General features: G+C 42.0%; 1 long non-coding RNA gene across 3 annotated transcripts in view; it reads left to right on the top strand.

The window, feature by feature from the left end:
* The first annotated feature begins 24 nt into the window (after window positions 1–24).
* Window positions 25–17273, top strand: part of LOC132766431 (uncharacterized) — a 59863-nt gene continuing 42614 nt past the window's right edge. For 2 of the 3 annotated variants that reach the window (XR_010909324.1, XR_010909323.1), the window contains exon 1: window positions 25–284. This is a non-coding gene — a long non-coding RNA (uncharacterized lncRNA). Of the gene's footprint in view, window positions 285–11846; window positions 11947–17273 lie in introns of all 3 variants that reach the window. The other variant, XR_010909325.1, reaches the window with a different exon arrangement.

The raw sequence follows: 17273 nt of genomic DNA, 5'->3' as shown, positions 1-17273 counted from the left end.
GCACGCGCATGCGCACACGGGAAAAAAAGAAAGGCACTGGCGAGAGCGATTAATTGGCTGCCCTCCTTTCTCTCCGTCTAGTGAGGATTATGGGGGGTGAAGTGCAGGGGCATGGCATCGGCTTCTCACTCAGGGTTTTTTTTTGTTTTTGTTTTTGTTTTTAGAGTACTGTCGAAGGCTTTCGTGGCTTTCATGCGTTTTCCAAGATGTACGGCCATGTTCCAGAAGCATTCTCTCCTGACGTTTTGCCTGCATCTGTGGCCGGCATCTTCAGAGGTTGTGAGGTCTGTTGGAAAATAGGACAATTGGGTTCATATATCTGTGTAATGTCTGTTGGAGGAAAGGGTGAATGTTGCAATTGGCTACCTTGACTAGCATTGAATGACCGTGCAGTTACAAGGTGTGGATGCTTCCTGCCTGGGGGAATCCTTTGTGAGTTTTTCGGGCCATGTTCCAGAAGCATTCTCTCCTGACGTTTCGCCTGCAACTATGGCAGGCATCTTCAAAGGTTGTAAAGTCTGTTGGAAACTAGGCAAGTGGGGTTTATATATCTGTGGAATATCCAGGGTGGGAGAAAGAACTCTTTTGTGTTGGAGGAAAGGGTTAATGTTGCAATTGGCCACCTTGATTAGCCTTGTGAATTCTGTTGGGAACCAGGAAAATTGGGTTTATATATTTGTGTAATGTCCAGGGTGGGAGAAAGAACTCTTGTCTGTTGGAGGAAAGGGTGAATGTTGCAATTGGCCACCTTGACTAGCATTGAATGGCCTTGCAGTTACAAGGTCTGGATGCTTCCTGCGTGGGGGAATCCTTTGTGAGTTTTCCAGGCCATGCTCCAGAAGCATTCTCTCCTAACGTTTCGCCTGCATCAGTGGCAGGCATCCTCAGAGGTTGTGAAGTCTGTTGGAAACTAGTCGAGTGGGGTTTATTTATCTGTGTAAGGTCTGTTGGAGGAAAGGGTGAATTGGCCACCTTCATGTGCTTATTTATATTGTTTCTTGTATTTTTTTTAATTTTTTTATTGTCGTTGTATCTTGTTTAGTTGCATTGCTGTATTGTTCCTTGGCGTCATGTAAGCTGCCCCGATTAGTATCGAATGACCGTGCAGTTTCAAGTACTGTGTGGTTGCTGCCTGGGGGAATCATTTGTTGGGAGGTGATTAGCTGGCCCTGATTGTTTCCTGTCTGGGATCCCCCAGTTTTTGAGTGCTGCTCTTTATTCAATGTTTGGATTTTAGAGTTTTGTTGAGCTTTGGGAAAGGAAGGAGAGGGAAGACGAGCGAAGGGAGGAGGAAGAAACAGAAGAAGAGGAGGAGAAGGCGCAGGAGATGCGCTCGGCAACAATGAGGATTGGCTCATCTATTGCTTTGGTCAATGGGAAAGTTTAAACTAAGAGAAGTCTTTTAAGTCCGCCCGAGATTTGCCCAGGAGCGAGATTTTCATGGCAAGTAGATCTGGAAGGGGCGGGACGGGATCCACGGAATCAATAGCCACCATCACACACACACAACTCTGCCAAAAAGGCTTTCAAACCCGTTGCGAGGTTTGGTTCCTCCAAAAGTGCACAAAACAGCATGTATATCAGGCATGGGCAAACTTGGGCCTTCCAGGTGTTTTGGACTTCAACTCCCACCATTCCTAACAGCCTCAGGCCCTTTCCTTTCCCCCCTCAGCCGCTTAAGCGACTGAGGGGGGAAAGGAAGGGGCCTGAGGCTGTTAGGAATGATGGGAGTTGAAATCCAAAACACCTGGAAGGCCCAAGTTTGCCCATGTCCGGATCCGACACAGTAAAAGGCATCCCTTCTCCCGCTGGGATGCGCCTCGTCTTATTCCCGCCTCTGACCAGGAGGGGGCGCTAAGCCGGTGATGATTTTCCCTCCAAACAACTCGCCAAAACTTTGGTGCTGGTCCAACTTTATTGATAAGGGGGAAAATGAAGAGAGTGGGACGTAAGGGACTCTGGTGGGAAGAGACTGGGTTTCAATGGACAAAACAAACCGCAGGTATTAATAGACATGAGGCATCGCTGCAAAGAAAGCCATGCAGCGTGGCCACACTGTAGAATTGACGCATCTTGACAGCACTTTAACTGCCTCGGCTCAACGCTGTGTAATCCTGGGAGCTGTAGCTTGCATTGAGATAGAGTAAAGTAGTGCCAAACTGCATCCATTCTAGTGATGCATCCTTCTTGGTGCTGGAGATGCCTTTCTTGGTTCTGATATCGACTTTCCAAGGCTGCTGAGACAGCGATGAGAGTAATAGAGCTATGTGCGTACCTCAGTGGAAAAATACAATCTCGAAGCCTCCCTTTTCAGTCCTCCTCCTCCTCCTCCTCTCCAAGCCTTACGGGCGTCACTTCTTTGGGGCTCTTTCTGGGTAAATTGGCCGCTCTCCTTCCCTCCCTCTCTCCCTGCAGCTTCCTTTCCGTCCCGAGAGAGCTCTTGTCTAGGTTAATCCGTCCCTGTCTCGGAGCCAAGCAGTTCCGCGAGGAAGAGGAAAAGCAGGAGCAGCGGCGCTAATAGTTTAATCCCGCTCTCCTTCCGCCTGGGAAAGCGACTGCCTGCCTGCCGCTAAGCCTAATAATGCCGCTGCTTAGGCAACCAGCGCCCCTTGCGGCCAAGGTGGCGCAGCGCAAGCGCATCCTTGTGTATCTAATCTATCTATTATCTAAGTCAAGGGGTCCTCAAACTTTTTGAACAGAGGGCCAGGTCACACTCCCTCACACTGTTGGAGGGCCGATTATAATTTGAAAAAAGAACGAATATTATAATAATATTATAATATGATAAGCACACTGCACATATCTTATTTGTAATGCAAAAACACTCCACTTAAAAACAATACAATAATTAAAATGAAGAACAATTTTAACAAATATAAACTTATTAGTATTTCAATGGGGAGTGTGGGCCTACTTTTGGCTGATGAGATAGGATTTTTCTTGTTGTGTGCTTTCAAGTCGTTTCAGACTTAGGTTGACCCTGAGCAAGGGCCAGATAAATGACCTTGGAGGCCCGTATCCAGCCCCCGGGCCTTAATTTGAGGACCCCTGATCAAAGTTATATGGAGAAAGGCAGGGAGTTTCAGAAAAAAACATCTATTTCGGTTTTATTGACTATTCCAAAGCCTTTCACTGTGTGGATCTTAATACATTGTGGCAATGTATTATGTGGTATGGGCATACCAAGCCACCTTGTCTCTCTCTTGAGGAATCGGTATAAGGACCAAGTAGCAACAGTAAGAACTGACCATGGAACAACAGACTGGATCAAGATTGGGAAAGACGTATGGCAGGGTTGCATACTCTCACCCAACCTATTCAACTTGTATGCAGAACACATCATGCGATGTGCGGGGCTTAACAAATGCAAGGCTGGAGTTGAAATCACTGGAAGAAACATTAACAAACTTAGATATGCAGATGATGCCACTTTGATGGCCAAAAGCAAGGAGGAGCTGAGGAGCCTTCTAACTAAATTGAAAGAAGGAAGTGCAAAAGCTGGGGTTCAGTTAAACATCAAAAAACCAAAATTATGGCAACCAGACTGATTGATAACTGGCAAATAGAGGAAGAAAACATGGAGGCAGTGACAGACTTTGTATTTCTAGGTGCAAAGATTACTGCAGACACAGATTGCAGCCAGGAAATCAGAAGACGCTTACTTCTCGGGAGGAGAGCAACGACTAATCTCGATAAAATAGTGAAGAGTGGAGACATCACACTGGCAACAAAGTTAAAGCAATGGTATTCCCCATAGTAACCTATGGATGTGAGAGCTGGACCATAAGGTAGGTTGACTAAAGGAAGATAGATGCTTTTGAACTGTGATGCTGGAGGAAAGTTCTGAGAGTGCTTTGGACCACTAGAAGATCCAACCAGTCCATACTTCAGGAAATAAAGCCTGACTGCTTGTTGGAGGGAAGGATATGACGTATTTTGGCCACATAATGGGAAGACAGGAATGCTTAGAGAAGACAATGATGTTAGGGAAAATGGAAGGAAAAAGGAAGAGGGGCTGACCAAGGGCAAGATGGATGGATGGTATCCTGGAAGTGACTGGCTTGACCTTGAAGGAGCTGGGGGTGGTGATGGTCGACAGGGAGCTCTGGCGTGGGATGGTCCATGAGGTCACGAAGAGTCGGAAGTGACTGAACGAATGAACAACAACAACAGTTACCCAACATGTACACAAACTCAAATCAGGGAAAAGCTTTATGAGAACTAGCTCTCTTCTTGGTGTCCCTCCAGCAACAGGAAGGGTATTCCTCTGGGGAGCTAAACCAGGAAATCCCAATTGGATGGCCCCACAAGGGCCTTTCTTCAGGGGCAAACAAAGAATGGGCAACTTGGAAGTCCCTGAACAGGCTCAGAAGTGAAGTGAGCAGATCAAAAGGCAACCTGGGAAAAGGGCACTACCTAAAGGAATCCCACACCTTGTGTGACTGCGAAGCAGAACAGACAACTCCACATTTGTATGCTTGTCCACTATTCCCTGCCTCATGTATGGAGGAAGAATTGTTGGAGGCTACAGACAATGCCGTTGCTGTTGCCCTTTTCTGGTCAAAAGATATTTAGCTGCCTGCGTTCCTTCTATTTTTATCAGTTTTATACAAATTTATGCAATGCTTTTGATAATATCTCCCAACAACACAAAAAAACCCCAATGCCTTCTTCTCATATTGTTTATTTATTTATTTATTGTTTAAAATGGGACTCAGGACAGAGCACAGCATATATATGGCAAACATTCAATGCCGGGACAAGAATTCATACACACACACTAGCTTGGGGACCCGGCAGTGCCCAGGTTATTAGAAGAAGGCATTGTTTGTTTTGTAATATTGGGTAATATAACTTAGACAATCTGTACTGCTATTTATCAGAGAAATGCCAGCCAGTCTTTGCTTTTGTTTTGTATGAATGCATGACTCCACTGGAAGCAGACCACAGAATTGCACTGGAGGAATTAGAGATTTCTAGAAAGGACTTATCTGTAGAAATCTCTAGTTGCATGACTCAAGGAAATGAACCAAATAATCACACGTGAAGGGATTACCTAGCAATACTTAGAGAGAACATATTAATCAAATGTATAAATAATCAAATATGGAAAAGTCAAAACTGAAAATATGGAGGGATGGCTGAAATATAATTTCCCACTCAGAATGTGAAAACAAAAGAAATACCTAACAATAATAAGATGCATGAAAAAAAATTAAATGGTATTTATAAAACTTAAGATTTTGGACAACTCTTTTTGGAGTCGCCTTCAGGCTGAGAAAGGTGGTATATAAATATAGTAAATAAATAAATAATAAATAAACTCTGATTTTTGTGATGAATTACTCTGGGGTTCAGTGTTAACTTTCAAGGAGCTATCCAATGTGCTGGGCCTATTTGGGGGTTCAGCACCTTGAATTTCTCCTTTTCCATTTGGTCTAAAACCCAAAGGGATTTCTTTGCCCTGCTGATATCAGAGCCATCTGCTGCCAGTGGTTTGGAATGTCTAACCCCCAAGAAAGGCTCAAAGAGATGTGAATAAAGATTTGCTCACAAAAACAGACCAGTCAGGGCTGGCTCTACCAGCAGAGTGAGGGCATTGCATCATGAATGAACAGTAAATGACTTGTAATTTGATTTACTTTTAAAAATTGTCCATACAAGATGAGGGAGAAATTGCATTGTGTCATAGTTTGAGCATTGGACTACTACTCTGGAGACCAGGGTTTGATTCCCTACCTGTACATAGAAATCCACTGGGTGACCTTGGACAAACTGCACACACTAGGCTCCATAAAACCCTGGGGTGGGTTTACCTTAGGGTCACCATAATTCAGAAATGGCTTAAGGCACAGATCAACAATGAGGGATCACTTGTAAGTTTTTCTGTCTCAGGTGCCTAAATAGCTTGATTGGCTTAGGATACAATGCATTCTGCTCTGTGGGAGAACAAGGAGGCACCATTAGTTGTACTTCTTCAGCCAACGAAATGTCTGGGACAGCCCTGACAGAAGTATTGGGTAACAATGTTTTTTTTAAAAAACATTTCCATCTCACTTTTCAGCCACCGACACAGTCAATATGTGTGTTACGTACTGATCCACGGCAGTGCAATGGTTGAGTGGTGGACGCGGGCTGCATCTACACTGTAGAATAAATGCAGTTTGACACCACTTTAATTGGGATGGCTGAATACTGTGGGATTCTGGGATTTGGAGTTTGGTGAGAAAGAGAAGCCTAAGGACATTGTAAAATGAAACTTCCCATGATTCCACAACAGTGAGCTGTGGCAGTTAAATTGATGTCAATTTGCATTAATTCTATAGTGTAGAGCAGTGGTTCCCAACCTGTGGTCTATGGACCACCTGTGGTCCCCAAGGACTAAAATATGGTCTGTGGCCTCATCATTACTACACCGTTGCAACAAGAGTAACTGGTCTCAAGAAACCCCTTATAGTGCAGAGGTAACAGAAATGTTGGGAGGGGACAGGCTGACTACCCACAAAAGGTGCGACAACAAGCCTATTGACTGCTGCTTTTCCTCCCCCTCCCCCTCCCTCCCCCTGAGTGGAGCCCTTCCATATGGTGCCTGGAAGCGGGGGGCGCCTTGATGTTTTCGGTTTAAGGCCTGATCCTGAGGTTATTTGGGGTGCTGATTCAGAAAATTGCATTGGATAGACCACATCAGCTCTAGATTATTAAATATAGTTTTCTGTGGGCGAGCAGATTGCAATTACTGGATGGCATATGTTCTGTGTATCAGAAACTAGAGCTGATGTGTCTATCCAATGCAATTTTCTGAATCAACACCCCAAATAACCAAACCAGATCTAAAGTTGACCAAAAATGATTTGTAACCCTTTTGGTACTAATGTTGGAGAGTGGTCCCTGGTGAAAGTGTTCCCTGGTCAAAGTGGTCTCTGGTGAAAGTGGTCTCTGGTGAAAGTGGTCCTTAGTCAAAGAGGTCCTTAGTCAAAGTGGTCCTTAGTCAAAGAGGTCCCTGGTCAAAGTGATCCCTGGTCAAAACAAGGTTGGGAACCACTGGTGTAGGGGCATCCAACAATTCTAGGAAATGAAGGTTTGAATCTCTGCTTGGCCATGGAAACCCATTGGGTGACCTTGGGCAAATCATACACTTACAGACACGGAAGAAGACAATGGTAAACACCCCCTGAACAAATCTTGCTAAGAAAGACCATGGCAGGTTTGCCTTCAGGTCACCGTAAGTCAGAAACAACAAAAACACTGACTTTGATTTGAAATATCCACATATTTACTGTTTCACATATACACCAAGACTGTAGCTCAGCCCACATTTCTGTGCTTCAGCATAACATCATGAGCTACTCACTCTGGACAGCAGAATCCAAGATCAATGCTTGAAAAAAGTTACTTTTTAAAAGAACTTTTGCAAAGCAATAATTTTACCAAAGGAAATTTTCCAAACTGTGTCTAAAAGTTTTTCAGCCTCTACAATCTGTGCAATTTAAAGAAAAAGAAAGGGAAATGAGCAGAGCACAATAAATGGGGATGCCCTTTTGATTTCAAGAGATGTCCAAAGCACTCTAGCTGTACAATTGGCCAACCTCTTTTTGGCAGCTGTGCCTTGTTGTGTTAAATGTGAGCTGAGAGGGAGCTGAAGCAATCACAGGGCTACTTTATCCCATGCTGAGCTCTATAAGGGGGCAGAAGGAGAGGCTGGTGCCCGTGCCCTTTCTTTAATATTTTCCTCTATGAATAAATCATGTACACTAATAGCAAACATTATTCTGTCTCTGAGAATTCTTACAGTGCCCTCTGCACAGAAAAAAGACAGTATCAGCAGGTCTGAGGAAGCCCCATGGTATACAATATCCAGGCCCAATTCTACCATTAGTCAGGATGAGGCAGCCAACTCAGATTTCCAGTGACATAAAAGAGTTAGCATCCAATGTTACCCTCACTGGTTTATCCTTTTGAATTGTTTACAGTTGTCCTATTGTGTTTCTATCCCTGCCGAGATCTTCAGATGGAGTGTGTGTTTATAGATAGATAATATACAGCTGAACGATACCTCAGCTTTTGTTATTGTTATATTGTTAGTGCCAACAATGGGGAGAGAGGTGCTTGGTTTGGATTACTTGGCTGTTTTTGAATAATATAGATTGGATAGTATATACTCATGTGATTGGGAGGCATAATTTCCTGCTTTGCCTCTGGTAGCAAAATGTCTTGAGTCATATTGGAGCATATCTTTAGTGTGGAAAAACTCTCATACAGCCATTTGGGAATTAAAGACACTCAGTAAGCACATAATGCCCACTGAATGATAATGGAGAGGTGGAGATTAAAACAGAATGAAGGTGAAGGGATGGAATGAAGCATCCTGGGAAAACCCACTGAGTGACCTTGGGGAAGCAATACTCTCTCAGCTTCAGTGGAAGGGAAAGGCAACTACCATCAAAATAAATCTTGTCAAGAAAATCCTGTTATAGGATTGTTATAATGATTAAAGACACACAACAATATTCATGGCCATTGTGAGAAAGAACTGGGCTGCTTGAAATCTGGACCAGTATAACTCCAAGTTGCATAATTTTGTAGCAGCTTTCTAGTTCCCCTGTAACTTTCAAAACAAACTCAGGTTAACAAATGAAGGAAAAACTACAAAGGCAAGGCCCCTTTCCTCCTGAACGATACCTCTACTTTTTCTTTATCTGCCATTTATGATTGTCCTTGTCAGATCTTGTTTAGGGCAGCTGTATCACCTCTTCTATATAGTTATTTCTTTGAGCTATTTAGATTTGGATCATAATAATGATATGAAATTACTTTAGAGGCTGGGGAGAAATCCACCACTATGGATCTATGGACTCTTTGCTAGTCTGTTTTATGTCACATGATCTTTTTTTTCTGATTTGGATCTGCCTGTTTCTCTTTAACCAGACAAGCTGATGTCTCTGATTATTTAAACTAAGAGTTTAATTTACTTTTTCCGACTATAAGGAATCTCCATGTGTTATGGTTTGCTTCATCAACATCATGCAACTAATAAGCTACACATGTACCATATAAATAGAGGAAGAGGAAACTTGTTAAAAATCGCATAATGCAGTACATGTCACCAAGTATAGTAAAAATGGTGTTGCAATGATGCTTTTGAAAAAAAGCTATGTCGCCAAACAGGCATTCATTCCACTGTTGACATTTGGGCTGCTGACAACTTTCCTCAATTTGCTTTATTAAACTGTAATGAAATATGCCTTCTTTTAAATAGTTACACAATGACTGATTAAAAGGAACCAACACGGATGCTTTTTCAGACAAGAGTAGTGCTGCTTTGTGCAATGGGATGATGAGGCTGATAGAAGGATTGCAACAATGGTGTGATAGTTTTCACATCAATGAGGCAAGGAATCTGCTCCAGATTGAGTCCAAATTTTGGAGAGACGCTTTCCAAGATGTTCAATCCGATCTCCACAATAGATTCAGCACTTTGAATTGCAACTTTGAAGTTCAGAGTAGAAATCAAGGTGGATTCCCTCCATGTTAGCCATCATTAACTCAGACATGGGCAAACTTAGGCCCTCCAGGTGTATTGGATTCAACTCCCACAATTCCTGACAGCCTACCGGTTGTTAGGAATTGTGAGAGTTAAAGTCCAAAACACCTGGAGGGCCTAAGTTTGCCCATGCCTGCACTAACTACTACTGCTATCGTGCAGGAAGACGTAAGTCCTGGTGACTTCCACTATCCTCAGAATGGATTTCTTTATCTAAGCTGAACAAAGTGGGACTTATTTCTAACTACACATGCATTAAACTTGGGCTTTAAATGGGTTCACCCCTTAAGGAATTTGGGAGCAGAAACTAGGGAGCAAGGCTGTGTTAGATTCCATTTGTCAATTGGTGCCTCCAGCTTGAAGTTTGAAACAAAGTATTGCTGGCAAATGATGGAGCAATTCAAACCAGAGTGAATGAATGTCAATTTAGAGCAACACGCGGAGAGTTCTCAATGATTTTAAATTAGGATAGAAAACATAACCCCTAAAGTCCTGGGAAGGAGCTCAACTATAACCTGAATTCATGGGGGACAAAGGAGGACCATCTCCCTCCTGTTTTGCTTGCACTAATGTGCAAGTGTTTCCAAACAGTGCATTCACTGTGCCACTGTCCCATGAATAGCTCCTCAGCACTGTGTTGTCCTTTGTATTCAACAATCATTCTACTGTATTTTGTTCAGTCCTTAGCCTTATTCCTTTTGGCTCTATTCACTTTTGATATGAGATTATCATTGGGGAAACCGAACATGATATTGGGAGAGAAGATGATATAAATCCCAGTTATCTTCCCATCAGTCTGAAAACCTTTAAATTTGGGAGATTTTAAAATAGGTTCATCATTTTCTTGAAGCCTTCAGATGCTCTTCAAGCAAATGTAGGCAAAGGATCTTCCTTGTCTCATAACAGTGTTTTTCATCTTGCCGTTCTTAGCTGACCTACATTACCTTGACAAGTGCAGCTCATTTTCAAAATAAGGTGTTTCGGAAGATACCTGTTTTTCATTGGACCCATTTACAAGTGCAATTGCCTTAAGATGATTTCTGTTTTCATATCCAGATAAGTGAACAGATTGAACACATTCAGCCGATTTACTATGTGGCTGGAAGAAGCATGGCATTAAAATTAAAATAATTACATGGTGCTGTTTGTCTGCCTTTTCCTTTTAGATAATGAAAGGACTGCTCAAATTTGGTGTTGCTTTGATTTCCCAATCTAAACTACACATGAATTCATTCACTTCCTAGTAATGTAGATTACAAGGAAAGCTTTCTTCTTGGATCAAGCAAATGATTTCTACAGCAGACACTTTAAACTCAATATGTACACAGTGTAATTTTCCAACCAAAGGAACTGAGAATTCATGTACTGTTTATATTCCTTTTGATTGAAAATTTTAAACAGAAGTTACCAGAAAGGATAATCACTGAGGACAAATGCATTTTTGTTTGCAAGGGGAAAAAAAGTGGTGGGCTGGGGGTGGGGGTGGCTTTAAAGGATGGGATGACTTTAAAATAGTTTTCATTTAAGCAGTTTTGGGGGACTCCATGCAGGCATTAGTTATGCCCCTGCCTTATATTTGTTTCCTTTAGGTTGTTGTGAGTTTTCCAGGCTGTATGGCCATGTTCCAGAAGCATTCTCACCTGACGTTTTTCCTGTATCTATGGCAGGCATTCTCAGAGGTTGTGAAGTCTGTTGGAAACTAGGAAAATTGGGTTTCTATATTATCTGTGGAATGTTCAGGGTGGGAGAAAGAACTCTTGTCTGTTGGAGTTAGGTGTGAATATTGCAATTGGCCACCTTGATTAGCATTTAATGGCCTAGCAGTTTCAAGATCTGGTTTCTTACTGCCTGGGGGAATTGTTTGTTGGGAGGTGATTAACAGATATATAAACCCAATTTTTCTTGTTTCCAACAGACCGCACAACGTATTGTCGAAGGCTTTCATGGCCAGAATCACTGGGTTGACCTCACAACCTCTGAGGATGTCTGCCATAGCTGCAGATGAAACATCAGTAAAGAATGCTTCTGGAACATGACCATACAGCCCAGAAAACTCACAACATGAAAGCTTTTTGGTCATGAAAGCCTTCAACAATACATTGTTTCCTTTAGATTGCAAAATTATGTGTTGTATTTTTTCTTTTATATTTTTTAAAAACCAAAATCTTGAATTGAGCTGTAGTCTTTCTTGGGGCAGTCTGATTGATACTTACTCTTTAGCTAATTTCTTCTTTCCTCTCTATTTGGTGCTACACCTTACTGTTACTTCACTGCTAATGCTGAGTTTTTTTTTCTGTCCCTTTAGCAGCTCTATCAACACCTTCTTGAAAAGTGGCCCCTTTTAACTATAATCTTCCCATGAGCTATGGAAAGTGCTTCCTTACAACACACGATGACAAACACAGGTAGTTGCCATGAACATACAATTGATGGTCTTTATGATTTTGATAGATTCCATCATTGTCAAGAGGACACTCAGCATGACTTATATATTCAATGTGTATAAACAAGTCAAAGCATTGTGGTCAAACAACATTAATGATATGTGAGATGTTTAACATGTGCACAAGGTCTTTGTGAGAAACTTAGAGTAGACAGTGAAAATAGAAAAGTCAGACCATTGTACAAAATTGTTGACCTAAGACTGGGCTCTACAGGTCAATGGATACCCCACCACAGATATCAGAAGAGCTACAAGATCAAGAACAAGCCATGAGAGTGAAGACAAAGATACACCCAAGGAAAGGTGTTCTTATCATACATCAAGGGAACCACTGACCGCATAGGGAAGCTGATGAAGAAACACAACCTACAAACTAGTATCTACAGACCCACTAAGCAAATCCAACAAATGCTACATTCAGCAAAGGACAGGAGGGATCCTCTCACCTCTTCCGGAGTCTACCGTATACCACACAGCTGTGGGCAAGTCTACATAGGGACCACCAAACTCAGTGCCAAAACAAAATCAAGGAACATGAAAGGTACAGTAGACTAATTCAACCTGAGAAGTTAGCCATAGCAGAACACCTGATGAACCAGAAAAACAGGACCACTCTAACAACCACCATGTCAGACTACACAGAGAAGCCGTTGAAATTCACAAGCATGTGAACAATTTCATCAGAAAGGAAGAAACCATGAAAATGAACAAAATTTGGCTACCAGTATTTAAAAAACCATCTAAAATCAGGACAGTAAATAAAGAACAACACTCAAAAACAGGGATTCCAGGGACAAGAAACAACCAGGGTCAGCTAATCACCTCCTAACAAAGAATTCCCCCAGGCAGGAAGCAGCCAATCAAGGTGATCAATTGCAACATTCACACTTGCCTTAAACAGACAAAGTTCTTTCTCCCACCCTGGACATTCCACAGATATATAAACCTCGCCTTGTTTCCAACAAACCTCACAACCTCTGAGGATGTCTGCCATAGATGTGGGTGAAACATCAGGAGCGAATGCTTCTGGAACATGGCCATACAGTCTGGAAAACTCACAGCAACCCACTGTTGACTCAACCCTTTTTTTATTTTTTTATGATTTTATTCAATGTCCACAATACCTACAATATCACAGAACAGCAACAATCAGTCTACAGTTTTGCCTTATCCCATGCATCCTTCCTTCCCTCCCCAAGTCACAGACATTTACAGAGCACTCCCTTGTCAATCCTCTTACTAATAAATTATCCTTAGTTGGCTCGGATCCTGTAGCTTCACACAGCAGTGTGATTGGAAATACCTTAGTGGCCTGCAAGCCAAAGAATTCTGGTTCAAGCAGGTATAGCTTCCAAGCTCAAACTTTTAGATGTATCATAATAATGTGTATGGTGCCAGCATCCAGGAAAATGCTGTAGTTCGGTGGTAGAACACAAGTTTCCTATGTGAAATGTTATGAATTGGATGGCTGGCATTTACAGATTGCTTGGGGAAAGATTCCCTTTCAAAAATCCTGCAGAGCTGCTACCAATCAATATAGATATTAGTATGATAAAAGGCAGTTTCCTGTGAGATCAGATGGAGAACTGTTAATCTGCTCTGGGAACAGAAATAATTAATTGTGGTACTGAGATGTCCAAATCACACATTTTTCTTTAAAGTAATTGATGATTTTTTATCACAGATAATCCTCTGTTCAAGCTTAAAGATGTCTCTGAGAATGAAATCAAGGACGATGGTTGAAAAAATCAAGGAGAGAATATTGTCCGTTTGGTCATTTGCCTCATCAGGAACTTTATTTCTCCAAAGGGATCAGATGGATGGTATAACACAGGCATTTCTAACCTGTTACCTTCCAGATGTGCTGGATTGCATCTCTCACAATTCTTATCCAATTTTAATGGCCATGCTGGCTGGACATTATAATAGTTGGTTGCAGTCAATTTGACCTGGAAGGCACCAGGTAACATTCTTTTAAAATAATGCACAGTTGCAGCTTGTAATTTTTAACTATCCGAACATATCTCCCTTTAGGAGCCCACTAAGATAAGCTGGGGAGGTCCTGCTGCCTTTGCAGGTGTGATTGGTGGGGACGAGAGACAGGTCTTCTTCCATGGTGGCCACTCAGCTGTGGAATTCCCTCCACATTGAGATTAGATCGGCCCTTCCCTCCTGGTGTTTAGAAAACAACTTAAAACCTAGTTATTTAAACAAGCATTCAATGGGTTATAGTAATATTGAAGCAGTTTGCGGTACCAGGAGCCCCCAGTGGTGCAATGGGTTAAACCTTTGTGCTGGCAGGACTGCTGACTGAAAGGTCAGTGGTTTGAATCCAGGGAGCAGAGTGAGCTCCCATCTGTCAGTTCCAGCTTCTCATGAGGAGACATGAGAGAAGTCTTCCACAGGATGGTAAAACATCTGGGTGTCCCCTGGGTAACATCCTTGCAGATGGCCAATTCTCTCACACCAGAAGCAACTTGCACTTTCTCAAGTCGCTCCTGACATTGAAAAAAAAAGTTAGATGATAACTTCAGGATTGATGCAATGTTTACTATGTTTAAAATATTTTATGTTTTTGTCATTGATGTTTTATAGTTTTTAATGGTTTAATTTATATGTTATTGTTTTAGATATGTGATGTACTGTTTTTATTGTATGTGAGGCATTGAATTTTTGCCATTTATTATATACGCACCGCTTTGAGTCCTCCTAGGGGTGAGAAAAGCATTATTAAAATGCAATAAATAAATAAATAAATAAACTACAGTTCCTAGAATCTCAGGGCCAACATGATTACTGATTATAGGGTCTAAAGGACTTTTGGGGTCTAGTCCTAAAAGGAAATGTTTAGGGTACTTGGAAGAAAATGCACATGTATTTAAAGGGCCGGGGTCTGCTATAGTAGTCACAGCTACGTTCTTGAAACATTTAAAAGTTATCTCATTGTTTGCTCTTCTTGACTTGTTAAGTATTTTCAAATAGAAGATCCTCTTCAGTATAAAACATTTTTTTTGAAAAAAATACTCCACCCCAATACAAGCACTTTATTTTCTGAGAAATACTATTAGTTGTGAGGCTACATTGTTAAAGCTTTCACAATCTGCACCTTTTCCATTTTCTAACTTTCTCTTTTATCATGGTCGCTCCAGATTTTCACTGAATCATTCTTTCCCCCTCAACTTTACCATTAAAATTTCCTATTCTGCTCCGACGCAGAATTGAAGCCAAACTTTGCTAACCTTCCTGATTGCTTGTCACAACAGTCACATCTTCAGCTCCACAAAACTAATCAGCAGTCTTGTTCACTGGCCTTTCTTTGCCTTTACATTCCAGCTGTCTTCTCATCTGCCTGGCTCCATTTTCTTTCTGTTTTCCTTTCTCACTCTCTTCAGACTTGTCTATGTGTACTGCCAAAATTTGTAGCCATCATAATTTGTATAAATAAGACAATGCAGGGGAAGTATGACATTTAGGCATCCTCCTTGGGCTTGCATGTTACTGAATAGGCAGGACCTTCTTAAGATCTTAAAATATTATTTTCTAGAACAATTGTTATACTCTCCTAGCCACGAGCATGTTGGCCCAGAGATTCTGGGATCTATAGTCCAAAAAGCTAATTTCCCGAGGTTCTGCTACTGCAGCTGATCTTAAAATGCATACATTTATTGTGTATAGCTGTACCCAGCCATGTGTTGTTGTGACCCAGTTTGGTTAAATGGAAAAGAAAGAAACGAGAAAGAGCAGGTTTCTCCTGAGTTTTCCTGGAGGCATGGGCATTAGGTGGTGCTGGGCAAGGTGGACAGTGCGTGAGGCTGCAGGAGCCTGGGGCTTGGGCTGGGCCTACCTCCTTGCCTACCTCCTTCCCTCCCTCCACTAGGCCTGTGCTCCACCCCTCCCCTTGGCCTAGTTTTCCTCCCTGTCCTGCTGCTCTTTTCCCACTCTTCTCCCGGTTCTGCTCCAGAGGGAGGCAGGCAGGCAGGTTCATTGGGGGAGACCAGGCCACAGATTGCAAATGGCAGCTCTGAGCCTGAGGGGGTCACTTCATGTTGCACTGCAGCCGGACAAGAAAACAACGCTACCGGGGGCCTCTTATCTTGGAAAAAGGGAGGCTGGCAAGACAGGTATCTTGGACCCAGAGTGCTGGGGATTGCAGGGAAGTGCTCAGGAATAGGAGGGAGAAGAAGAATCAGATGATGAGGATTTGAAAGTGCCCACATTTCTAGAGAGATGAAAAGAGACAGAGTACAAATGCCATTCAGCCAGAATAGTAGCTAAAAACGCTGAGCTAATTGGGAGATGCCCTACCACCTCCTGTGTGGGGAATCCAGGGCTATAAATCAGAGGCAGGAGAAGTCAGCTTTCCCTGGTAACAACAACCCTGATACTGCTGTTTTCACTCCAACAGAATCTGTTTTGTGTCTGCTGCTAAGGACTTAGTTTATCATCTGTTGTCTGATGGAAGACTGGTGTTTCATTTGGGACTTCGTAAGAGATGTTAATTTGTGTCTGGATTAAGACTTCCTTGCTTTCTTTTGCACTTTTCAATTGCATTTGCTTATTCTTTGTGTTTGCTGAAGTAAAGCATTTTTCTTTTACTTTCAACATTGTCTAAAGGCTGTTTCTGAAGGGCAATTCAGGACACAGAGTCAGGGCCAGGGTGGAGAGAAACAGGGATGAAGGCCGCGAGGAGGAGAGCCAAGCTCCAAGCATAGATGGCAGTGAATGAGGGCCAGTGTGGGAATACTGTTGGTGAAGTATTTTGGGAGATTTGAGGTTTTGAACCTCAACAATCGTAAAATATGTAGCATAGCATGTGTTGCTTGAATGTCCAGCAGGTGGCACTATTTTTGAAGCAAAGCATATTTCTACCTGTCTCAGGTGACATCTATATAATGCTAGGTATGTGAAAACATAAAAAAAATTAATCTCTTCAAATGCTATGTTGTGTGAAAATTTCAAAGCAATTGGTGAAGTATTTTAGGAGATTTGAGGTCATAAACAAACAGACATTTACATTTTTATTTATATTGATGAATTTATCTGTTACAGATATTGAAAGGTGACACTGTGTTGAGTAAATTGGTACAACTGGAGGAATAATAGAACTGTTAGGTTTGATTATAGTAAACTGCTGAGGTTGTATGTCTTGGAAGAAGGAGAAAAGGGTAAAACACCTGTTATATGACAAAGGAAACAACATAGCTATTATAATCTAGACCAGCATGTTGAATTTCCTGAATTGTAATCAGTTTAAAAGTACAAATCTCTCTCTATATATACACACTATTG

Source organism: Anolis sagrei, chromosome 2, assembly GCF_037176765.1.
Source record: "Anolis sagrei isolate rAnoSag1 chromosome 2, rAnoSag1.mat, whole genome shotgun sequence".
Taxonomy (NCBI): domain Eukaryota; kingdom Metazoa; phylum Chordata; class Lepidosauria; order Squamata; family Dactyloidae; genus Anolis; species Anolis sagrei.
This window is presented reverse-complemented; position numbering and strand designations above follow the sequence as displayed.